The sequence below is a fragment of the Mus musculus genome, chromosome 7, assembly GCF_000001635.26.
Source record: "Mus musculus strain C57BL/6J chromosome 7, GRCm38.p6 C57BL/6J".
NCBI lineage: Eukaryota > Metazoa > Chordata > Mammalia > Rodentia > Muridae > Mus > Mus musculus.
The window spans coordinates 41006515-41032701 of NC_000073.6; the positions used below are offsets into that span (position 1 = coordinate 41006515).

Consider the following 26187-nt stretch of genomic DNA (forward strand, 5'->3'; position numbering starts at 1 on the left):
GTGGGCAGGTCCATGCCCAAGGCACATATGTAGCAGTAGACTACCTTGCTTGGCCTGAGTGGAAGAGGTTTCCCCTAATCTTATAGACACTTGAGGCTCCAAGGAATGGGGATGCGGGGGGGGGGTGTAGTGATTTAGAAGTGGATGTGTGAGGGGTTGTGGGAAAGACCCTGTCAGAGGCAAAGGAGAGATGTAGGGATGGTTCAACATACAAATATATCAATGTAAACATGATATAGACAATCTGAAAAAAATAATCATCTCATTAGATGATGATTTTGACTCAATATAATACATGAAGTCTTTGTAAGAGCAATAAGACAACTAGAAGCAATCAAGTGTATACAACCTGGAAAGGAAGGAGTTGTTACTTGCAAGATATGATCGTATGCACAAGTGATCCCAAAAATTCTACCAGGGAAATCCTACAGTTGACAAATACCTTCTGTGCCATATATGAATACAAAATTAACTAAAAAACAAAATAGTAACTCTCCTATACACAACCAATAAATAGGTTGAGAACAAATTAGGGAAACAACACCCTTCATAATTAATATTCAATATCTCTAAACAAGCAACTGAAGATCCAAATGACAAGAACTTTCAAGTTTTGAAGAAAAAAAAAATAGAAGAAGATGGAAAGAACCCCTTTGCCCACTGATCAGTAGGATTAAAACAGGAAAAAATGGCCATCTTACCAAAAGCAATGTGCAGATTCAATGCAATTCCAAGCAAAATTTTGACACACTTCCTTACAGACCTTGAATGAACACTACTTAACTTTATATAGAAAGACAAAAATCACATATGGAAGGAGTTACAGAAACAAAGTTTGGAGCTGAGATGAAAGGATGGACCATGTAGAGACTGCCATATCCAGGGATCCACCCCATAATCAGCATCCAAACGCTGACACCATTGCATATACTAGCAAGATTTTATCGAAAGGACCCAGATGTAGCTGTCTCTTGTGAGACTATGCCAGGGCCTAGCAAACACAGAAGTGGATGCTCACAGTCAGCTAATGGATGGATCACAGGGCTCCCAATGGAGGAGCTAGAGAAAGTACCCAAGGAGCTAAAGGGATCTTCAACCCTATAGGTGGAACAACATTATGAACTAACCAGTACCCCTGAGCTCTTGACTCTAGCTGCATATGTATCAAAAGATGGCCTAGTCGGCGATCACTGGAAAGAGAGGCCCATTGGACACGCAGACTTTGTGTGCCCCGGTACAGGGGAACGCCAGGGCCAAAGGGGGGGAGTGGGTGGGTAGGGGAGTGGAGGTGGGTGGGTAAGGGGGACTTTTGGTATAGCATTGGAAATGTAAATGAGCTAAATACCTAATAAAAAATGGAAAAAAAATATCCTATAAAAAAAAATAAAATAAAACAACCCTGTACAATAAAAGAACTTATGGAGTTATCATCCTTCCTGACACCAAGCTGTACTACAGAGCAATAGTAATTAAACTACATTGCATTCACATAAAAACAGACAGGTTGATCAATGGAATTGAATATAAGGCCAAGAAATAAATCCACACACTTATTTTTGACAAAGTAGCCAAAATTAGACGGTAGAAAATAGGAAAGCATCTTCAACAAATAGTGTTGATCAAACTGGATATCTGCTTGTAGAAGAATGCAAATAGATCTATGTTTATCTCCCATTCCCAAACTAAAATTCCCATAGATTAAAGACTTCAACATAAAACCAGATATACTAAATCTGATGAAAGAGAAAGTGGGATATATATATATATATATATATATATATATATATATATATATATATATATATATGGGACAACTTTCTAAACAGAACACCAAGACCTCAAGCATTAAGATCAATAATAAATCATTTTTAATTTATAATAAATTAACCTCATAGGACCTCATGAAACTAAAAATCTTTTGTAAGCCACCATCAAAAGGACAGAATGGCAGCCTGAAGAATGGGACAAGATCTACACTAACACTCCATCCAACAGAAGCCTGATATCCAAAATACATAACTCAATATAAGAATTCAAGGAACTAGACACCAACAAATCAAATAACCCAGTTAAGCAATTGAGGATACATTGAAAGGATCCATCCATCAGGCAGTGGAAACCAATGCAGAGACACATAACTAAGCATTAGAATAAGCCACAGAGTCTTGTGGAAGGGTTGGAGCAAGGACTGAGAAGACCCAAGGAGAATGGGAGCTCTATAGGAAGACCAAGAGTCAACTCTCCTAGATATTTGGGGGCTCCCAGAGACTGAACCACCAACCAAAGAGGGAGCTTGGGCAAGGCATGGGTCTACCACACATATGTAGCAGATGTGGAGTTTGGTCTTCATGTTGGTCCCCCAACTAGTAAAGCAGGGCCAGCCTTTTAACCGGTTGCTCCTCTATGGTTCCCATTCCCCTGGCTCGGCTGCCTTGTCTGGCCTAAGTTAGGTAAGATGTGCTTGGTTCTGCAGTGACTTGATTTGCCAGAGTGTAGTGGTGCCTGGGATGGGGAAAACTCCTTCTTGGAATAGAGAGTAAGGAGGAAATGGGTGGAGAGGGAAGTAATATTGTGATGTGGAGTGAATAAATAAATGAAAAAATGTATGAAAGAACAAGAAAAATGGGGTATAGATCTAAGCAGAGAATTTTTGACAAAGAAATCTCATATGGGCAAGAAGCACTTAAATAATCGTTTAAAATACCTAGCAATCAGGAAAATGCAAGTCAAACTACTCTGAGATTACATCTTTCATTGATAAGATTTGTCATGGTAAAATCTCAAGCAACAGATTGAGACTAGTTGAGGATGCTGTTGAGGATGTGGAACAAAGGGAAAACTCCTACATTGCTGGTGGAAGAGAAAACTTATAAAGCCACTTTGGAAATCAATTTGGTAGTTTCTCAGGAAATTGGGAATGGATCTACCTCAAGACTCAGTTCTACCACTCCTGGGCATATACCCTAAGGATGCTCCACCATACCTCAAGTACACTTCCTCAACTATGTTCATAGTAGCATTCTTTGTAATAGTCAAAATCTGGAAACAACCTAAATGTTCAGTTGAGGGGAACTGAAAAAAAAATGGCCAAAGAAAATGTGTTACTCTTTGTTGGCTTAGATTTTTCAAAACTGATTTAGTTAGCGTTCTTAAATGCTTCAAACCTCCTTTCTACCCCATTGGTACACCTATTTAGAAGTAGTTGTTTTAGATGATTCCAAACTTCATTGCCAGTATATCAGCAGTCCAGTCCTAAATATCAAACATCAATCAGTAGCAGTAGCCTAGTCCAATAGGCAAAGACCAAATATTTATTAGTAACAACAGTTTGATCTAGAAGAACCTGCAAGGCTCCACCAAATCTCTACTAGTCCATGTCAGTGAAGCAGAATAGAATGCAACTCAAAGGTCTTTGGTGCTTTTCTCTCTATGAAGTCATGAGAAATGAAGATCAGCAAAAACCAGCAAAGCTTTGCAAGGCAAACCAATGCAAGAGTGCTGTTCAGGGTCTATTGGGTTGTGCTTACACTCTTTTCAGACAACACATCTTCTCATGTGTCTGCCTCAGCAAAAACATCCTCATACATGTCTGCCTAGCAAAACATCATTTCACATGTCTGCTATAGTAAAACATCTTCTCATAAGACAACTTCCAGAAAACAGCATTACATGACACAACTGTTTATCCAAAGAAACCAGAAATTTCTACTTCATCTTTTCAGCAAAGCCACTGGATACAAAATTAACTAAAAAAAAAAATATCAGTATCCCTCTTTTATACAAACCATATACAGACTGATCAAGAAATTTGTAAAACATCCTTTACAGTAGGAACAAATAACATAAAATACCTTGAGGTAACTCTCATAAAGCATGTGAAAAACCATTATGAAGTCTTTGAAGGAAGAAATTTAGGAAGATATAAGAAGATGGAAAGATCTCTCATGCTAATGGGATTGGTAGGAATAACAGTAAAAAATGGTTATTTCACACTAGGCATTGAGTCTTTGTCAGGATGCCTAGGATGGTACCCTTACAGACTTGGGACAGGGTTCTTTGCCCCCAACCCTTGAATTGAACCCTAAGTACATTACTTCAGTTATGCAAATCTGTGTCCTTTCAATTGAGACTCTATACCCCAATCATTGTGTAATTTTTAAGAGGACTTTAGTTGCCTTCATGTGAGAGTCTGTATCAGTGGCAGCCAGAAATAAATCATTTACATATTGAAGTAAATATGTGGCATGGCCTGTCAATACTCACATAAGTCCTGAAGGAGAGCCTTGTCAAATATGGTGGGCAAGTTCTTAAATCCTTGCAGAAGTCTTGTTCAGCTTAACTGTACACTGAACCTGTTTTCCAGATCTTGCTACTTGAAGGTGAAAAGTGGCTGGCTGTTTTATCTAGGGGAATATTAAAGAAGGTGCCATTTAAGCCCAAGTCTTTGTAAATTTGCCTATTGGGTGGTAAGGAACTCAGAAGTGTATATGGATTCAGGACTGTTGGGTGAATGTCTCCTACCATCTTATTCATCTACCTCAGGTCTTGCTTGATCTACAGTCTTTCCCTCCATGCTTTTTAACTAGTAACAAGGGTATATTCTAGTAAGACTGACATGGAATGAGGATTCTACACTCTTGAAGTCAATTAATATGGGGCTAGAACCCTGAAGGTCTTCTCGTGACCAAAGGTAGTAGCTTATTCTTACAGAGCTATCATAACATTCAGATATACCACAACTGGGGATAGGTGAGAAGCTAGGTTAGAGGGTTATTTTCAGCCTATACTGGTGTATCAGGGCAATACATTCTTCTAGGGGGGATGGTAAAGGGCTCCATTTCTTTTTCTTTGGCCGCTGGAGGTCTTCATTCTTCAAAGAAAAGACGCAGAACAGAGGTGGGTTTTCCTGGGCCACATTCTTGCCTCCAGCATAAAAGTGAATTTGAGCTCCCATTTTAGTCAGGAGGTTTCTCACTAAAAGGGGATAAGTGCATTCCAGAATCACCAGGAAAAGTGAGTAATAGTCTGTTTTTCCCAAGTCTACACACTGCTTGATAGTGTAGGTACCCATAGAACCTTAAATGAGGGTAGTTTGGGTCATCATGAGTCACAGAGGCCTCTAGAAGACTGGATATTGAGACTCAGTATCCAACAGAGTGTTCACTGGGCACTGTCATCTTTCTAAGTTTACCTGGGCTCTGAAGGAGATTTCAACTCCCAATTCTTCCAGTCAGAGAGTACAAGAATAGGCTTTAACTCCTAGAATTTCATAGGATTTTGGTGGCATTGATCCTTCCATTGCCCCATTTACTTGCAGTATACACATTGGTCTCTAAGGACCTTGAATGGGGTGAATAACCAGGCTTACTTGAGCTGACCTTGGTTCAGTGGAAGCCTTTCCCCATCCTCCCTATTGTCCCTTGGCTGCCACCAACATCCATGACAATTTCTTAGCTTATTTGTCCACTGGACATCCCCAATTGCTAACGTCTTTTGAACAATATCCATGATTTCAGACAAATTCTTACCTTCAAAGCTTTCAGTCTTCTGGATCTTCTTGTGGGTATTTGGAACCCAGTGACCTACAAAGTCCACATTGACGGCCTGGTGATTATATGCCACATCTGGGTCAATCAGTGTGTAAGTTCTATAGGCATCCATGAGTCACTCCAGGAAGTTGACTAGGGGCTCTGTACTATTTCACCCACCTTCGATAAATTTGTAGGGGGCCTGGCTGTCACCTGGAGAACTCTCATAAGAATCTGGTTAAAACTTTTAAGCGCTTCCTTACCTTCAGCTGAATTGGTGTCCCAGTCAGGAATGGTCTTAGAGAAGGCAGCATCAAATTCCTACTGGATACTTGGAACATCTGCTGTCCTTTTCTGGGACCAACTTGTGGGTCCCACCCAATGTGATCCTGTTCCTCTGTAGTAAACAGCATCTGAAGGAATTGTTAGATGCCCACCCAAGAAGGATGGTGAGTGAGAAATATAGTCTCAAGAAGAGAAATAGAACCTGAGGTTTCTCAGAAAAAGTGGGATTACAAGCCTTCCAGTTATGAATATCACAGTTGGAGAAGGACTGGTAGACCATAAAAGGTCTCTCATGTGAAGCAGAGGGAAGTGCTATGATGTGCAGGGAAGGTGCTTCCACTGAGGGATGGAAGGAAGTGCCTGACCTAGTATGGAAGGAGACAGTCAAGTGAGGAAGGGAAGGGAGAGCTGAGGGAAGAGGAGTGGCCTGGCAGAGTTGTGAAGCTTCTTAGAGTACTCAGTAAGGAGGAGGCAGGGGATCTTTGTCACCCAATAGGGTTAGGATTGGAGAACCTCATTTGATGCAGTCTTGGACAGCCTCCTTAATGGCTTAGATAATCGTCATTGTCTGTTCAATCTGGTCCTGAAAATTCCCAGAAAGTGCAGATGCCTTCTCCTCCTCTGTGGGTCAAAGAGAAGAAAATGCCAGGCCATGACATAGTAGACCTGTTTATGTTCTCCCAGCATGGTGGAAAACTAGAGCTTGTATGGGAAGAAGAAGAGCAGAGTCAAATTAGCCTTCTGGGGGACAACCAGTACAAGAGATGGCCATTTGAACTCAGAGAGAGTATGGAGCCTCCCAGGAAAAACTTGGGTATCTAAAACAGCAGTGGCCTTTTGGAAATTTTTGAAATGGCCCAGAAAAGCCTCAACAGGGGTGTCAGGAGTTGAGGAAGACTGGCCCATAATGAGGAGTGAAGAAGAATAGCAGGATGAAGAATGGGATGAAAAATGAAGTAGAGAATAACAGGACCAAGAAACAATGGGAAAGCAAGGCAGAAGCTGTGGCAGAAATGGGAGTTAAGGAAAGGTATCTGATTGGGTTTCCCTCCCAAGTGCAAAGATGGAGATGGAGATCTGTGCCCTTCTACCTAATGGAAATTAAGGCATCTCAATATTGCTTTCAGTTTCTCTTCTTTGATCCACCAAAGGGTATAAATCACTAGAACAAAACCAATCCCCTCCTGCCAAAAAAAAAAAAAAATTACTTACCTAGGTTCAGAACGGCCAACTGGCTTGTTGGTGCTCATTGATACTGACTGAGGGGTAGTAGATGGTTTGACACATTTCTGGACAACACATCACCAAATGCTGAGTGAGGTTCAGCATTAGTCCCACTTACGACCCAGGCAACGATCTCAGTCAGATATGTTTTATTTATTGAACACATATTCAAGACAGATTAATCAATGACACAGCCAGGAATAGGGAGCCAAGATGCAATCATTGGCAGGTACTTATCAGGGCCAGTTTTTACATAGGAAAATTACAAACAGGTACATTTGCAATATATAAGCTATCTAAACAAAGTAGTGTTATCTGCCATTAAAGCTGATTGGGTTGGTGTAGAGGTGCTAAGGATAAGCAATTTCCAGAGTCCACCAGGCTCTGTGACAAAGCACAACAATAAGACTTTATGGTCAGGGCAAGAAACATTAGGACAGGTTAAGATTATAAGCTACAAAATGAAGGTTGAGGCAATAGGTTCGAATTATTGTCAGGTATTAATATTTTACACTAACATACATTTACAGAACATTTCTTCCAAACACATAATTATATGCCCTCATTTCTGTAACACATAGTTCTTTCTGTAAACTTGACCACATACTCTTGACTGAAAGCAAGAACCAACAGATACAAGAACATTGAAATAACCCCATGCATCCCACTGGACCACCATAGATTAAATCTAGATTTAAACAACAGAAACAACAGGGAGCTTAAAAATTCATGGAAACTCAACACATCTTTATTGAATGAAGAAAATATGTCAAGACAGGAAGAAAGAAATTAAAGTTTTACTAGAATTCAAGAAAAAAATGAGAAACAGTACCGACAAACTTGTGGGACACAAAGCAGTGCTAAGAGGGAACTTCATAGTAATGAGTGACTACACTAAGAAAATGGGGGGGGGGCTATCACTTCTATGCTAACCACAAACATGAAAGCTGTAGGCTCAGAGTTTTCAAAGCCTACTTTAAAGCATGGTTCTTTAACACTTCAATCTGCCTTCTAGCCCACCACCTAAAAGTGGTAGGTAAAAAGAACGAACGGTTAATTATCAGGAAACTGATAATGGGGCTGCTTAGAAATATTTTGAGGAGGCAGCTCCAATCTTCACTGTCAGCACTCCAGGCCATTGGACAAGCACAAAAAACCAAATAAATGGCAAGATCTTGATCCAGAAAAAAAGTGCAAGGCTCAGACAATCAGCAAGAGGCCACACACACAGCAAGCAGCAGCAAAAATACCACCAAAAGTTCCTTTGGTGCATTTCTCTCTACTAAGTAACAGTAAGTGAAGATCAGCGAAGAAAGCAAGGAGAACCAATGCAAGAGTGTTGTCAGGGGAAAACAGCATTATAAAAGAGGAATGATAACCAGCAACAAGATCCAAGATGAACCAATGAAAGATCTTAACACAGTGTCTGTTGGGTTATACTTACACTCTTTCCAAGCATCATGCACCCCTCAGGTGTCCACTCCAGGAAAACAAACATTCCCTTTCACCAGACAACATCCAGAAAAATACCATGTGTCTGTTCGTATCAAAACAAGGTTGTTGCTAAGAAAAAGGGGGTGCTCTCTATAACCAGAGATGGCCCCATAGCTGAAGAGAAAAATTACACACTCACTGAATTTTGATAAGTTGGGTGAATGGCAACATGAAGCCTTCACCAATACACTGTACAGCCTTTGCCATATAAAGAAACTCCTGATGCATAGGACATTGAAAGAGAAACCTAGAGACAAAAACAACAACAAAACCCTTAACCTAAAACCTGTCGTCCATACAAAATGTTCTTCGGCAATGGGAGCAATGAACTTGTGTGAGTAGGCAATGAACTTCTGATTTGTACAGGAAAATGAATGGAACTAGAAAAAAAATAATTCTGAGTGAGGTAATGAAAATGCATAAAGACACCTGTGGAATATATGTACTACAATCACTAGATCCTGAGAAGCTGGGTGAAAAAGAGGGGTCTAGATGGAGGAACACATGTGCCTCTTGGGTATACAGGAATAAAGTGGATTGTAAAGTTATAAAGAAGTAGATGGGAATGAAAATGATGGTTGAGATGGTAGTGGATATTTGGTGGATGAAGAAAGTGTAGGAAGTGAACACAGGTACAGAGAGGCAATTATGGGTGTGATATGGGAACTAAGTTTTCCACTAAGGGAAAACTTCCTCAAATCTATGAAGGGCATCCAAATAAGGCCTTTTAGTATTGGGGGGTATAAAGTCTTATCCCATTTCTTCTCCTAGTAAGACTACCAGAGGCAAATATTCCTAAAATTCTGTTGAGGTTTCGGCCATATGTCCCATGTACATTAATAAAAACAGGATGTTGCTAGGAAAAAGGGGTGCTCTCTATCACCAGACAAGACCCCATTGCTGAAGATAACATCAACACACTCACTGAACATCGAGAAGTTGGGTGGATGGTAACATGGAGACTTCACCAATACATTCTAGTGCTCTTGCAATGCTAAGTGACTCCTGATGCATAGGACACTGAAAGAGAAACCTAGAAACAAGCACAAGAAAAACTTTGACCTACAACCTGTTGTCCCTACAAAATGTTCTAGGGCAATGGGAACAATGAACTTGTGAGTGTAGGCAATGAATTTCTGATTTGACTTAAGATTCACTCCACAACAAGGACTCTAAACTCAACATTGCTTAGGTAACTTAGAAACTGAAAGTAGATAGCCTATACACATAGGGTAAAACAAGAAACCTGGTCATTTAACAAAAATGTACTTCAATGAAATAAGTCCTGATGATATTGTTATACTTCTTAGTTGAGTGCCTTAACCTGCCACCATCAGAGGCTTTCTCTGAAAGCAGTTGAACTAACAGCCAGACATTATGGGAGAGGAGGTCTAAAGGACAGGTCTCCATCAAATGCCTTCCCTCAGAGCTCAGTGAAGCCCACAGCTGCAGAGGTGATATGCATGCACCAGCCAGAAGGCATGGAAGTAAAGTAAACAAGGTAGTCTGAGTCAAATACAGAAGTACCACAATTCTTAAATGGCATCTCACATAACTGTAAAGCTTCTGTAATGCAGGGAAAGTGTCATCTGCACAATGCTAAAGCTAACAGAATGCAAGAAGAGTATTCCTCCCTCCATATCCTGTAATATGATTACCAAAGAAGGACTAAATTTCAAAAATATATATATAAACAATTCAAGAAACTGGATTTCAATTGGTGAAAATATCCAATTTCAAAATTGCATACATATCTGAACAAAATACTCAATAAAGGAAATTCAAAAAGGTGAGAAACACTTGTAGAAATGTTGCATATCCTTAGTCATCAGGGAAATGCAAATCAAAACCACTTTGAGATAAGATATTCAACCTGTTAGAATGCCTAAGATCAGTAACACAACAGTTAATCCTGGCGAGGATGTGGAACAGAGGGAACACTCCATTTCTAGTGAGTATGCAAACTTGTATAGCCACTGTTGAAATAAAAACGGAAGTTCCACAGTAAGTTGAAGTTGATCAACCTGCAGATCCAGGCATACCAATCTTGGTCAAATACCCAATGGATGACCCATCTTAGAACAAGGACAGTCATTGTAACACAAGGAATCATGCTCAGATACTACAAAGATATATATTATGCAATGTGCAGGAAGATGAATGGAGGTAGAAAAAAATCGTCCTGAATAAGGTAATGAAAATCCATAAAGACACCTGTGGAATGCATGCACCGCATTCTGTAGATCCTGTGAATCTGGGTAAAGAAGAGGGATCTAGATGGAGGAACACATGTGTCTCTTGGGTATACAGTAAGAGAGTATATGGTAAAGGTATAAAGGGATGGATGGGAATGAAAATGACGGTTGAGATGGTAGGAGATAAGGGGTAGATGAAGAGGGTATAGGAAATGAAAACAGGTACAGAGAGGCTATTATGGGTGTGATATGGGAACTCACTGACGAGAACCTTCCTCAAATCTATGAAAGGCATCCAAATAAGGCCTTCTAGTAATGGTGGGTTATAAAGTCTTATCCAATTTCTTGTCCTAGTAAGACTACCAGTGGCAAAACTTCATAAACTTCTTTTGAGGTTTTGGCCATATGTTCCCTGTAGGTCAACAAAACCAGTCTGTTGCTTACACAAAAGCGTGTTCTCTATCAGCAGAGAAGGCCTAACTGATAACAGATAACCACATACTCAGTGAACATCGAGAAGTTGGGTGGATGGCAACATGGAGACTTCACCAATACATTCTAGTGCACTTGCAATGCTAAGGAACTCCTGATGAATAGGGCACTGAAAGAGAAACCTAGAAACCAAAACAACCACAAAACCCTTGACTGACAACCTGTCGTCCCTACAAAATATTCTAGGGCAATGGAAACAATGAACTTGGGGGAGTCGGCAATGACCTTTTGATTTGAACTTAATGAACTTTGTGAACTTAAGACTCACTCCACAAGAAGGAATCTATAGTCAACATTGCTAAGGTAACCTAGAACGGGAAACTATATAGCCTATAGACATAAGGTAAAATAAAAAATCTGGTCATTTAACAAAAATATATATCAAGAAAATGACTCCCGATAATATTCTGCTATACTTCTTAGTTGAGTGCCTTAACCTGCCACCATCAGAGGCTGTCTCTGAAAGCAGCTGAGCTAATAGCCAGACTTTATTAGAGAGGAAGTCTAAAGAAGAGTTCTCCATCAAATGCCTTCCCTCAGAGCTCAGTGAAGTCTACGTTTGCAGAGGTGATATGCATGAACGAGCCAGACGGCATGGAAGAGAAGTAAACAAGATACTCTGAATCAAATAAAGAAGTTCAACAATTCTTAAATGGGATGTCATATAACTGAAAAGCTTCTGTAAGGCAGGGAACCTGTTAACTGGACAAAGATAAAGCCTACAGAATGCAGAGTGTTTTCACCTCTCCATATCCTGTGATATGGTTACAAAAGCAAGGACTAAATTTTAAATATTTATATAAACAATTCAAGAAACTGAATTTCAAATGGTCAAATTATCCAATTTCAAAATTGCATACATATCTGAACAAAATACTAAGTAGCAGAAATTCAAAAATGTGAGAAACACTTATAGAAATGTTGCACATTCTTTGACATCAGGGAAATGAAAACCAAAACCACTTTGAGATACCATCTTCAACATTTCAGAATGCCTAAGATCAGTAACACAATAAATCATGCTGGCGAGGATGTGGAGTAGAGGAAAGACTCCATTTCTATTGAGTATGCAATCACGTTCAGCCACTATTGAAATCAAAACGGCAGTTCCACAGTAAGTTGAAGGTGATCTACCTGCAGATCCAGGCATACCAATCTTGGTGAGATATCCAATGGATGACCCATTGAAGAACAACTACAGTCACGCAAAAACAGTGGAGTCATGCTCAGCTATTACAATAATGTACATAATGCATGCAATGTGTAGGAAATTGAATGGAACTAGAAGAAAAATCATCCTGAGTGAGTTAATGAAAACCCATAAAGACATTTGTGGAATGCAAGTCCTACAATCAGTAGATACTGAAAACCTGGGTAAAAAAGAGGTGTGTAGATGGAGGAACACATGTATCTCTTGGTTATAAATTATCAAAGTAGATTCTAAAGGTATAAAGGGGTGGATGGAAATGAAAATGATGGTTGAGATAGTAGGAGATCTTTGGTGGATGAAGAAAGTTTAGGAAGTGAACACAGGTACAGAGATGCTATTATGGGTGTGATATGGGAACCCACTGAGGGAAAACTTCCTCAAATCTATGAAGGGCATCCAAATATCACCTTCTAGTAATGGGGGGTATAAAGTCTTATTCCATTTCTTGTCCTGGTAAGACTTCCAGTAGCAAAATTTCATAAAATTCTTTTGAGGTTTTGGCCATATGTCCCATGTAGATCTACAAAACCAGGCTGTTGTTTAGACAAAAGGGTGCTCCCTATCAGCAAAGAAGGCCCCATGGCTGAAGATAACATCCACATACTCACTACACATCTAGAAGCTGGGTGGATGACAACATGGAGATTTTACCAATACATTCCAGTGCCCTTGCAATGCTAAGGGACTCCTGATGCATAGGACACTGAAAGAGAAACCTGGAAACCATCACAACCACAAAACCCTTGACTGAAAACCTGTCCTCCCTACAAAATGTTCTAGGGCAATGGAAACAATGAACTTGTAGGAGTCAACTATGAACTTCTGATTTGACTTAAGACTTACTCCACAAGAACAAATCTATAGTCAACAATGCTTGGGTAACCAAGAACCAGAAAGTAGAAAGCCTATAGACACAGAGTAAAACAAAAAACCTGGTCATTTAACAAAAATATATATTAACGAAATGACTCCTGATAATATTCTGCTATACTTCTTAGATGACTGCCATAATGTGCCACCATCAGAGGCTTTCTCTGAAAGCAGCTGAGCTAACAGCCAGACATTATGGGAGAGGAAGTCTAAAGGATAGGTCTCCCTCAAATGCCTTCCCTCAGAGCTCAGTGAAGCCCACAGTTGCAGAGGTGATATGCATACACAAGCCAGAATGCATGGAAGACAAGTAAACAAGGTCCTCTGAATCAAATAAAGAAGTTCCAACAATATGAACTAACCAGAACCCCCAGAGCCCTTGTCTCTAGCTGCATTTTTAGCAGAAGGTGGCATAGTGGTCCATCATTGTGAAGAGAGGACCCTTGGCCTTGCAAACTTTATATGCCCCAATTCAGGGGAAACACCTGGGCCACGAAGTGGGAGAGGGTGGGTAGGGGAGCAGGAGGAGGAGGGTATAGGGGACTCTGAATAGCATATGTAATGTAAATGAAGTAAACACCTATTAAAATTGGAGAAAAAAAGTAAAGAGAGGAAATGAAAGAATATACTATAGATTCATATCTTATGTATACCTATATATGAAATATATTTACATATGTATATGTTTACACATGAACATATATGAATATATAATATATGGATATATATGAATATATTATGTATATGTATATATATATTCTAATAACCCAACATTGATGTGTTCATCAAAAGCTTCCTTGCATTTTTAGCATTGTCTTTTTGAACAAATCTCTTTAAAAAATAAAACTCCAGTCTTGAAGAAATAAAGAAAAAAAGAAGGAGTTCCACAATTCTTAAATGGGATCTCATATAATGGAAAAAGATTCTGAAACGCAGGGAACCTGTCAAGTGGACAAAGATAAAGCCACCCCAATGTAAAAGAGTTTTCCTCTCTCCTTATCCTGAAATATGGTTACCAAAGCAAAGACTAAATTTATATATATAAACAAGTCAAGAAACTGAATTTCAAATGGTTAAATCATCCAATTTCAAAATTGCATACATATTTGAACAAAATGCTCAGTAGAGGAAATTCAAAGGCTGAGAAACACTTATAGAAACATTGCACATCCTTAGGTATCAGGGAAATGGAGAGTAAAACGACTTTGAGAAACCATCTTCAACCTGTTTGAATTCCTAAGATCAGTAACACAACAAATCATGCTGGCGAGGATGGGGAGCAGAGCTGAACACTCCCTTTCCAGTGAGTATGCAAACTTGTACAGCAATTATTGAGATTAAAAAGGCAGTTCCACAGTAAGTTGAAGTTGATCTACCTGCACATCCAGGCATACCACTCTTGAGCATATACCCAATGAATGATCGTTTCAACAACAAGTAGAGTCATGCTAACACAATGGAGTCATACTGTGCTATTACAAAAATAAATATTATGCAATGTGCAGGGAAATGAATGGAACTAGAAAAAACCGATCCTGAGGGAGGTAATGAAAAATCATAAATTCACCTGTGGAATGCATGTTCTACAATCAGTAGATCCTGAGAAGGTGGGTAAAGAAGAGGGATCCAGATGGAGGAACACATGTGTCTGTTGGTTATACAGTAACAGAGTAGATTCTAACGGTATAAAGGGATGAATGGGAATGAAAATGATGGTTGAGATGGTAGGGGATATGGGGTGCATGAAGAGAGTGTAGGAAGTGAACACAGGTACAGAGAGGCTATTATGGGTGTGATATGGGAAACCACTCAAGGGAAACTTCCTCAAATCTATGAAGGGCATCCAAATAAGTCCTTTAAATAAGGGGGGGATATAAAGTCTTATCCCATTTCTTGTCCTGGTAAGACTTCCAGTGGTAAAATTTCATAAACTTCTGTTGAGGTTTTGGCCATATGTCCCATGTAGATCTACAAAACCAGGCTGTTGCTTAGAGAAAAGGGTGCTGTCTATAAGCAGAAAAGGCCCCATTGCTGAAGATAACATCCACACCCTCACTGAACATCTAGAAGTTGGGTGGATGGCAACATGGAGACTTTACCAATACATTCCAGTGCTCTTGCAATGCTAAGGGACTCCTGATGAATAGGACACTGAAAGAGAAACCTGGAAACCAGCACAACCACAAAACCCTTGACTGACAACCTGTCGTCCCTACAAAATGTTCTAGGGCAATGGAAATAATGAGCTTCTGGGAGTAGGCAATGAACTTCTGATTTGACTTAAGACTTACTCCACAAGAACGAATCTATAGTCAACAATGCTTGCGTAACAAAGAGCCAGAAACTAGATAGCTTATAGACATAGAGTAAAACAAAACAAAACAAAACAACAAAAAAACCCAAAAAACTACAAAAAACAAAACAAAACAAAACAAAAAACAAAAAACCAAAAAAAGAAAATAAAAAATAAAAAATAAAAACCTGTTCATTTAACAAAAATATATATCAATGAAATGACTCCTGATAATATTCTGCTATACTTCTTAGTTGACTGCCTTAAACTGCCACCATTGGAGGCTTTCACTGAAAACAGTTGAGCTAACAGCCAGACAGTAAGGGAGAGGAATTCTAAAGGATAGGTCTCCATCAAATGCCTTCCCTCAGAGCTCAGTGAAGCTGACAGTTGCAAAGGTGATATGCATACACAAGTCAGACTGTGTGGAAGACAAGTAAACAAGCTAATCTGAATCAAATAAAGAAGTTCCACAATTCTTAAATGCTATCTCATATAAATGAAAATCTTCTATAAGGCAGGGAACATGTCAACTGGACAAAGCTAAAGCTTACAGAATGCAAAAAGAGTTTTCCTCCCTCCATATCCTGTAATATGGTTACGAAAGAAAGGACTAAATTTTAAAATTATATATAAACAACTCAAGAAACTGGATTTCAAATGGTCAAATCATCCAATGTCAAAAATGTGTACATATCTGAACAAAATAATAGAGCAAATTCAAAAAGTTGAGAAACACTTATAGAAATGTTACATATCCTTAGTCATCAGGAAAATGCAAATCAAACCCACTTTGAGATACTGTCTTCAACATGTTAGAATGCCTAAGATCAGTAACACAACAAATCATGCTGGTGAGGATGTGGAGCGGAGGAAAGACTCCATTTCTAGTGAGTATGCTAACTTGTACAGCCACTATTGAAATTAAAAAGACAGTTCCAAAGTAAGTTGAAGCTGATCTACTTGCACATCCAGGCATTCCACTCTTGGTCAAATACCCAATGGATGACTCATCCAACAACAAGGACAGTCATGCTAACACAGTGGAGTCATGCTCAGCTATTACAATAATATATATTATGCAGTGTGCAGGAAAATGAATGGAAATAGAAAAGAAACCATCCTGAGTGAGGTAATGAAAACCCATAAAGACAACTGTGGAAGGCATGTACAATCAGGAGATCCTGAGAAGCTGGGTAATGAAGAGGGGTCCAGATGGAGGAACACATGTGTCTCTTGGTTGTACAGTAACAGAGTAGATTCTAAAGGTATAAAGTGTTGTTTGGGAATGGAAATTATGGTTGAGATGGTAGATTCAGATATGGGATGGATGAAGAGAGTGTAGGAAGTGAACACAGATACAGAGAGTCTATTATGGGTGTGACATGGGAACCCACTGAGGGGAACATTCCACAAATCGATCAAAGGCATCTAAATAAGGCCTTCTATTAATGGTGGGTATAAAGTCTTATCCCATTTCTTGTGATGGTAAGACATCAAGTGGCAAAACTTCACAAAATTCTGTTGAAGTTTTGGCCATATGTCCCATGTAGATCAACAAAACCAGGCAGTTGCTTAAACAAAAGGGCGCTCTCTATCACCAGAGAAGGCCCCATTTCTCAAGATTACATCCACACACTCACTGAACATCGGGAAGGTGGCGGATGGCAACATGTAGATTTCACCAATATATTCTAGTGCACTTGCAATACTAAGGGACACCTGATGCATAGGACACTGAAAGAGAAACATGGAAACTAGCACAACAACAAAACCTTCGACCTACAACCTGTCGTCCCTACATAATGCTCTAGGGCAATGGGAACAATGAACTTGTGGGAGTAGGCAATGAACTTCTTTTTTTATAATATTTTTATTAGATATTTTCTTTAAATACATTTCAAATGCTATCCCGAAAGTCCCCTATACAGTCCCCCCACCCTACTCTCCTACCTACCCACTCCCACTTCTTGGCCCTGCTGTACCCCTATACTGGGGTATATAAAGTTTGCAAAACCAAGGGACCTCTCTTCCCAGTGATGGCCGACTAGGACATCTTCTTCTATATATGTAGCTAGAGACATGAGCTCTGGGGGTACTAGTTAGTTCATATTGTTGTTCCACCTATAAGGTGGAACCCTTCAGCTCCTTGGGTGCCTTCTCTACTTTCTCCATTGGGAGCCCTGTGTTCCATCTTATAGATGACTGTCAGCATCCACTTCTGTATTTGCCAGTCACTGGCATAGCCTCATATGAGACAGATATACCAGGGTCCCTTCAGCAAAATCTTGATGGCATATCCAATAGTGACTGGGTTTGGTGGCTGATTATGGGATGGATCCCTGGGTAGGGTAGTCTCTGGATATTCCATCCTTTTGTCTTAGCACCAGCTTTGTCTCTGTAACTTTTTCATTGGTATTTTGTTCCCTATTCTAAGGAGGAATGAAGTATCCTCCCTTTGTTCTTTGCTGTCCTTGATTTTCTTATGTTTTGAAAATTGTATCTTGGGTTTTCTATGTTTCTGGGACAATATCCACATATCAGTGAGTGCATATTTGATGACTTCTTTTGTGACTGGGTTACCTCACTAAGGATGATATCCTCAAGATACATCCATTTGTCAAAGAATTTCAAAAATTCATCGTTTTTAATAGCTGAGTAGTACTTCATTGTGTATATGTACCGCATTTTATGTATCCATTCTTCTGTTGAGGGACATCTGGGTTTTTTCCAGCTTCTGGCTATTATAAATAAGGCTGCTATGAACATAGTGGAGCATGTGTTCTTATTACCAGTTGGAAGTTCTTCTGGGTATATGCTCAGGAGAGGTAAGGCTGAATCTTCAGGTAGTATTATGTCCAATTTTCTGAGGAACCTCCAGACTGACTGCTAGAGTGGTTGTACAAGCTTGCAATTCCACCAACAATGGAGGAGTGTTCCTCTTTCTCCACATCCTCGCCAGCATCTGATGTCACATGAATTTTTGATCTTACCCATTCTGACAGTTGTGAGGTGGAATCTCAAGGTTTGTTTTGATTCATATTTCCCTAATGATTAAGGATGTTGAACATTTTTTCAGGTGCTTCTCAACCATTTGGTAATCCTCACTTGACAACTCTTTGTTCAGATCTGTATCCCATTTTTTAATGGGGTTATTTGAATTTCTGGAGTCCAGTTTCTTGAGCTCTTTGCATATATTTGATATTAGTCTCCTATCAGATTTAGGATTGGTAAAAATCCCTTCTCAATCTCTTGATGGCCTTTTTGTCTTATAGACAGTGTCTTTTGCCTTACAAAGGTTTGCAATTTTATGAGGCCCCATTTGTCAATTCTTGATCTTACAGCACAAGCCGTTGCTGTTCTGTTAAGAAATTTTTCCCCCGTGCTTCCCCCCAATTTCTCCTCTATTAATTTCAGTGTCTCTGGTTTTATGTGTAAGTCTTTGATTCACTTAGACTTGAGCTTTGTACAAGGAGATAAGAATGGATCAATTTGCATTCTTCTACATGATAACCACTAGTTGTGCCAGCATCATTTGTTGAAAATGCTGTCTTTTTTTCCACTAGATGTTTTTAGCTCCCTTGTCAAAGATCAAGTGTCCATAGGTGTGTGGATTCATTTCTGGTGTTTCAATTCTACTTCTGATTTGACTTAAGATTCACGCCACTAGAAGGAATGTATAGTCAACATTGCTAGTGTACCCAAGAACCAGAAATTAGATAGCCTATAGACATAGTGTAAAACAAAAACCTGGTCAAAATGTATATCAATGAAATGACTCCGATAATATTCTGCTATACTTTTTAGTTGAGTGTCTTTACCTGCCACCATCAGAGGCTTTCTCTGAAAGCAGTTGAACTAATAGCCAGACATTATGGGAGAGGAAGTCTAAATGATATGTTTCCATCAAATGCATTCCCTCAGAGATCAATGAGGCCCACAGTTGCAGAGGTGATATGAATGTATGAGCCAGACTGCATTGAAGATAAGAAAAGAAGGTCCTCTGAATCAAATAAAGAAGTTCCAAAATTCTTTAGGGGATCTCATGTAACTGAAAACATGTCAACTGGACAAAGATAAAGACTACAGAATGCAAAAAGTGTTTTCCTCTCTCTATATCTTGTAATATGGTTACCAAAGGAAGGAGTAAATTTCAAAATATATATAAACAAGTCAAGAAACTGGATTTCAAATGGTCAAATCATTCAGTTTCAAAATTGCATACATATCTGAACAAAATACTCAGTAGAGGAAATTCAAAGGCTGAGAAACACTTATAGAAATGTTGCACATCATTAGTCGTCAGGGAAATGCAAATCAAAACCACTTTGAGAAACCATCTTCAACATGTTAGAATGCCTAAGACCAGTAACACAGCATATCATGCTGGTGAGGATATAGAGCAGAGGAAACACTCCCTTTCTAGTTAGTATGCAATCTTGTACAGCCACTATTGAAATTAAAATGGCAGTTCCACAGTAAGTTAAAGATGATCTACCTGCAGATACATGCATTCCACTCTTGATCAAATACCCAATGGATGATCGAACTAACATCAAGGACAGTCATGCTAACACAGTGAAGTCATGCTCACCTATTACAACAATGTACATTATGCAATGTGCAGGAAAATGAATGGAACTAGAAAAAAAATCATCCTGAGTGAGGTAATGAAAACCCATAAAGACACCTGTGGAATGCATTTATTACAATGAGTCTATCCTGAGATACTGGGTAAAGATGGGGGGGGTCTAGGTGTAAGATCCTGTGTGTCTCTTGGTTATACAGTAAAAGAGTATATTCTAAAGGTATAAGGGTGGATGGGATTAAAAGTGATGGTTGAGATGGTAGGGGATATGGGGTGGATGAAGAGAGTGTAGGAAGTGAACACAAGTACAGAGAGGCTATTATGGATGTGATATGGGAACCCACTCAAGGGAAACTTCCTCAAAACTATGAAGGGCATCCAAATAAGGCCTTCTAGTAATGGGGGGTATAAAGTCTTATCCCATTTCTTGTCCTTGTAAGACTTCCAGTGGCAAAACTTCATACAATTCTGTTGAGGTTTGGGCATATGTCCCATGTAGTTCAACAAACCAGGCTGTTGCTTAGAAAAAAGGGTGCTATCTATCACCAGAGAAGGCCCCATGGCTGAAGATAACATCCACACACTCACTGAACATCAAGAATTTGGGTGGATGGCAACATGGAGACTTCACCAATACATTCTAGTGCCCTTGCAATGCTAAGGGACTCCTGATGCATAGGACACTGAAATAGAAACATAGAAACCAGCATAACCACAAAACCCTTGACTGACTACCTGTCGTCCCTACAAAATGTTCTAGGGCAGTGGAAATAATGAACTCTTGAGAGTAGGCAATGAACTTCTGATTTGAACTTAATAAACTTTCTAAACTTAAGACTCCCTCCACAAGAAGGAATCTATAGTATTCATTGCTTGGGGAACCAAGAACCAGAAACTAGATAGCCTATAGACATAGGGTAATACAAAAAACCTGGTCATTCAACAGTATATATATATATATATATATATATATATATATATATATATATATATATATATTAATGAAATGACTCCTGATAATATTCTGCTATACTTCTTAGTTGAGTGCCTTAACCTGCCACCATCAGAGGCTTTCTCTGAAAGCAGCTGAGCTAACAGCCAGACATTATGGGGGAGGATGTCTAAAGGATAGGTCTCCATCAAATGCCTTTCCTCAGAGCTCAGTGAAGCCCATGGTTGTGGAGGTGATAAGAATGCATGAGTCAGATGACATGAAAGACAATAAACAAGGTCCTCTGAATCAAATAAGGAAGTTTCAACAATATGAACCAACCAGTACCCACAGAGCTCATTTCTCGAGCAGCATTTTTAGCAGAAGATGGACTAGTCGGTTATCATTGTGAAGAGATTACCCTTGGTTTTGCAAACTTTATATTCCCCAGTATAGGGGAAACAACAAATCCAAGAAGTGGGAGGGGGTGGGTAGTGGAGCAGGAGGAGGAGGGTATAGGGGACTTTCTGGATAGCATTTGAAATGTCAATGAAGTAAATACCTAATAAAAATTAGAGAAAAAAAAGTAAAGAGCAGAAATGAAAGAATAGACTATAGATTCATATCTTATGTATACCTATATATGAAATATATTTACATATGCATGTTTACACATGGACATAAATGAATGTATAGATATATGGATATATATGATATGTTATGTATATGTATATATATTCCAATAACCCAACATTGATGTGTTCATCAAAAGCTTCCTTGTATTTTTAGTATTGTCTTTTTGAACAAATCTCTTTAAAAAATAAAACTCCACTCTTGAAGAAAGAAAGAAAAAAAAAAGAAGTTCTGCAATTCTTAAATGGGATCTCATATAACAGAAAAGCTCCAGGGAACCTGTCAACTGGACAAAGCTAAAGCCTACCGAATGCAAAAACAGTTTTCCTCTCCATATCCTGTAATATGGTTACCAAAGCAAGGACTAAATTTCAAAAATATATATAAACAAGTCAAGAAACTGGATTTGAAATGGTCAAATCATCCAATTTCAAAATTGCATATATATCTGAAAAAATACTCAGTAGAGGAAATTCAAAGGCTGGGAAACACTTATAGAAATATTGCACATCCTTTGTCATCAGGGAAATGCAAATCAAAATGCCTTTGAGTTACCATCTTCAACTTGTTTGAATGCCTAAGATCAGTAATACAATAAACCATGCTGGCGAGGAGGGGGAGCAGAGCTGAACACTCCATTTCCAGTGAGTATGCAAACTTGTACAGCAATTATTGAAATTAAAAAGGCAGTTCCACAGTAAGTTGAAGTTGATCAACCTGCAGATCCAGGCATATCACTCTTGGGAATATACCGAATGGTTGATCCTTACAACAACATAGAGAGTCATGCTAACACAATGGACTTATACTCTGCTATTACAAAAATAAATATTATGCAATGTGCAAGAAAATGAATGGAACTAGGAAAAAAATGATTCTGAGTTAGGTAATGAACACCCACAAATTCACCTGTGGAATGCATGTACTAAAATCAGTAGATCCTGAGAAGGTGGATAAATAAGAGGGGTCCAGATAGAGGAACACATGTGTTTCTTGGTTATACAGTAACAGAGTCAGTTCTAAAGGTATAAAAGGGTGGATGGGAATGAAAATGATGATTGAGATGGTATGGGATATGGGGTTGATGAAGAGAGTGTAGGAAGTGAACACAGGTACAGAGAGGCTATTATGGGTGTGATATGGGAACACACTCAAGGGAAACTTCCTCAAATCTATGAAGGGCATCCAAATAAGTCCTTCTAGTAATGGGGGTTATAAAGTCTTATCCCATTTCTTGTCCTTGTAAGCCTTCCAATGACAGAATTTCATAAACTTCTGTTGAAGTTTTGGCCATATGTCCCATGTAGATCAACAAAACCAGGCTGTTGCTTAGACAAAATGGTGCTCTCTATCACCAGAGAAGGCCCCATTGCCTAAGATGACATCCACCCACTCACTGAACATCAAGAGTTTGGGTGGATGGCAACATGGATCCTTCACCAATACATTTTAGTGCATTTGCAATACTTAGGGACTCCTGATGCATAGAACACTGAAAGAGAAACATGGAAACCAGTAACAAAAAAAACCCTTGGCCTACAACCTGTCATCCCTACAAAATGTTCTAGGGCAATGGAAACAATGACCTTGTGGAAGTAGGCATGAACTTCTGATTTGACTTAAGACTTACTCCACAAGAATGAATCTATAGTCAACAATGCTTGGGTAACCAAGAACCGGAAACTAGATAGCCTATATACATAGGGTAAAACAAAAAACCTGTTCATTTAACCAAAATATATATCAATGAAATGACCCCTGATAATATTCTGCTATACTTCTTAGTTGAGTGCCTTAACCTGCCACCATCAGAGACATTCTTTGAAAGCAGTTGAGCTAACAGCCAGACATCATGGGAGAGGAATTCTAAAGGATAGTTCTCCATCAAAGGCCTTCCCTCAGATCTAAGAGAAGCACACAGTTGTGGATATGAAATGAATATATGAGCCAGGTGGTGTGGAAGACACGTCAACAAGGTCCTCTGAATAAAAAAATAAAAATAAAAGCTCTTCCCAGCTAAGAGACACTAAAGTGGTAGGCAGAGTCCCTACATATGTCTGGAACAGGTCCTTTGCATATATATCATTTCAATATTAGTTTAGTATTTTTATGGGAATAGTAGCTATGAGGACAAGTAGGTCTCTTATTTTGATGACTGCACGTGGGCCTCTTTTACTCCTATCATTTAGCCATATTACACTTTGAAATGATAAATTTCCTCCTTCTCAGTATATTTTTTATTTGTTTGTTTGTTTGTTGTCCTTGTAAAGCCTGTTCTTTCCTAATGAAAGATGCAAACTGAAGGGAAACTGAGGAGTGAGGGGTTTGGAATGAGCAAGAATGTAGAGATAAATGAATCTAAAATCAGGATACATTCTAAAAGGGAAAATTAAATGAATCAATGTAAAAAATTTTAAATGAATAAACAGAATGAGATTAAAAAGTACAAGTTACATTCTCTCTCTTTGTATCTACCCCTTTTCTCTCTGTATGCATGTGTTTCTTGTGTTTGCCTGTTTCCTTCTTCCTCTCCCTCCTCTACTCCATCTATCTCTTCTCTCAATCTGCTTAATTTCAGACTCCTGGCAATACTAATCTTGAGTCTACAATGCTACAGAAGGACAATGTTTTTTTTTTTTTCCCTGTGCCATCTACAACCAGGAGCATACTTTCAAGCATGATCTTGGCAAATGTGTCAAATTATTTAACAGCTGACAGAAGAGGAGTGAATCTCATTTCTGACGTCATGTGGAAAATAACATTCTTACTGCAGAAATTTGTCCCAAACTAAACAACTTTCCACTGTCGGCATGGAGGGACATTTGTACAGAACTAGGCATGCAGCTGCATTAAACAGCACCAGCTCAGAGTAAAAGCCCCTGAGTAAACATTCTAGAACCTCATGTGACTGCTGGAGGACAGTTAAAATGGCTCTAATATCATTTTTAATTAATCAACACTGTTGTATTAGTTAATGCTTTGTGAGGTAGATAGAATACAAAATGTGTATAAATTCATATTAGACATATGTCAAATAACAGTCTATGAACTTACCAGGGAGTGACAAAAATGGGAGGTGCAACATAGGATAAAATGAAGAAAGACATAGAGTTCTCTGTGTATCAACAAAATACCAGGTGCATTCCTGTGCATGAAGGTACCCTGAGATGGTGAGAAGGTTGGTTCTTTATTGAAAAATAAACCAAAATACCTACATTACTTTCTTTTTCCATTTAGTCCAACACCCTGTACCAACTAAGGCCTTCTTTTGTTCTCTACCTGTTCCACTGTCTCTGCCTTAGGCGGATCTCAGATCCAAGAAGGGCAGACAATGCTAGAAGCCCAAGATTCTACAGAGTTTGTTGCAAGGAGGAAGAAGCTAAAGTAACTGCCACACTCCTTTTAAAACACCCAGACTTGGTAGCTCACAATCATGATTCTACAGAGAGAAAGCCATGGACATAAAGAATGTCCATGAGTCTGAGCCTGGAGGGAGATACACAGTCAGTTCCAAAACAACATGAGTTTAGAGAGAAAAACCTGTTTCTGGAAAATGAAAGAAGAGTAGAGAAAATATCCAGGGGAAGCAGAATGTGGGCAGGAGAACAGCAACAAATGCTGAAAGAGGGAACACATGCAGTGAGCCTCATCATCAGTCCTTTTGTTGTTTGCTGATAAGTGCAGAACCCATGTTACATGCATCTGCCAGACAAAATCAAGACTACTGTGTCGGGAAATTTACTGTGCTATCACACTCTAGTGTAAGGATGCAGGAGCAAGCTGGTCCAAGGATCAAAGGCTACAAAGCAGGGATGAAAAGGAGAGAACCGGGATCTGAGTCCAACCTAGGCCAGAATAGCCAAATAAAGAATTAGAAAAAAAAAAAATTCCTGGACAAGAAACCGGAAAAGAGCCACAGTCTTGGGATTCACAATCTCCTACAAGGTGCTTTCAATGCACTCAGCCCTGCCCTTCAACATAGTCACAAAGGAGCCCTTTGATCTCTTCCTTTGTTCATGGACAGATGCAGACAGCTCAAAACTCAAAAACAGTTTCTCAACCTAGTTGCTTCAACCTCGGTAACCCTCTCCTTCCTGCCCAAGGCTACTGTCCCTATGATTAATGTGTGTTGATGGGATACAGTTTGTTGGAATGTGACAGATCATATGCACATTATTAATACCAGTCCATGAATCTGGTAAGAAACACTGATATGATTTCCTAAGCTAAAAGGCAAGGCAAAAGGAACAGCCACATGAAGATTACCTCTTTCACCAGCACCTATCTCAGCATTCAGGGCTACTATTTCTCCATGATCTTGCCCACTCAATCCTGTCTTGCAGCTCAGAATCTGTCCTTCCCATTGGCCGCTGACTGATTTATGACATCATTCTCCCTCTTAGCCTACCAGCATCTAGTAGAATCCTGGGGTTTCCATGGTACT

The 26187-nt window shown here is 39.2% G+C and overlaps 1 long non-coding RNA gene across 2 annotated transcripts; it reads right to left on the bottom strand.

Moving 5' to 3' along the window:
• Positions 1–4271: 4271 nt before the first annotated feature.
• On the bottom strand, positions 4272–26073 carry Gm38997. 2 transcript variants are annotated; one of them, XR_882045.1, is made up of 4 exons: positions 26010–26073; positions 5792–5941; positions 5529–5582; positions 4272–4403 (listed from the first exon to the last, which is right to left on the bottom strand). It is a non-coding gene; the product is annotated as a predicted gene, 38997 (long non-coding RNA). The 2 variants fall into 2 exon arrangements; XR_882046.1 differs by lacking the exon at positions 5529–5582.
• Between the last annotated feature and the right edge of the window lie 114 nt (positions 26074–26187).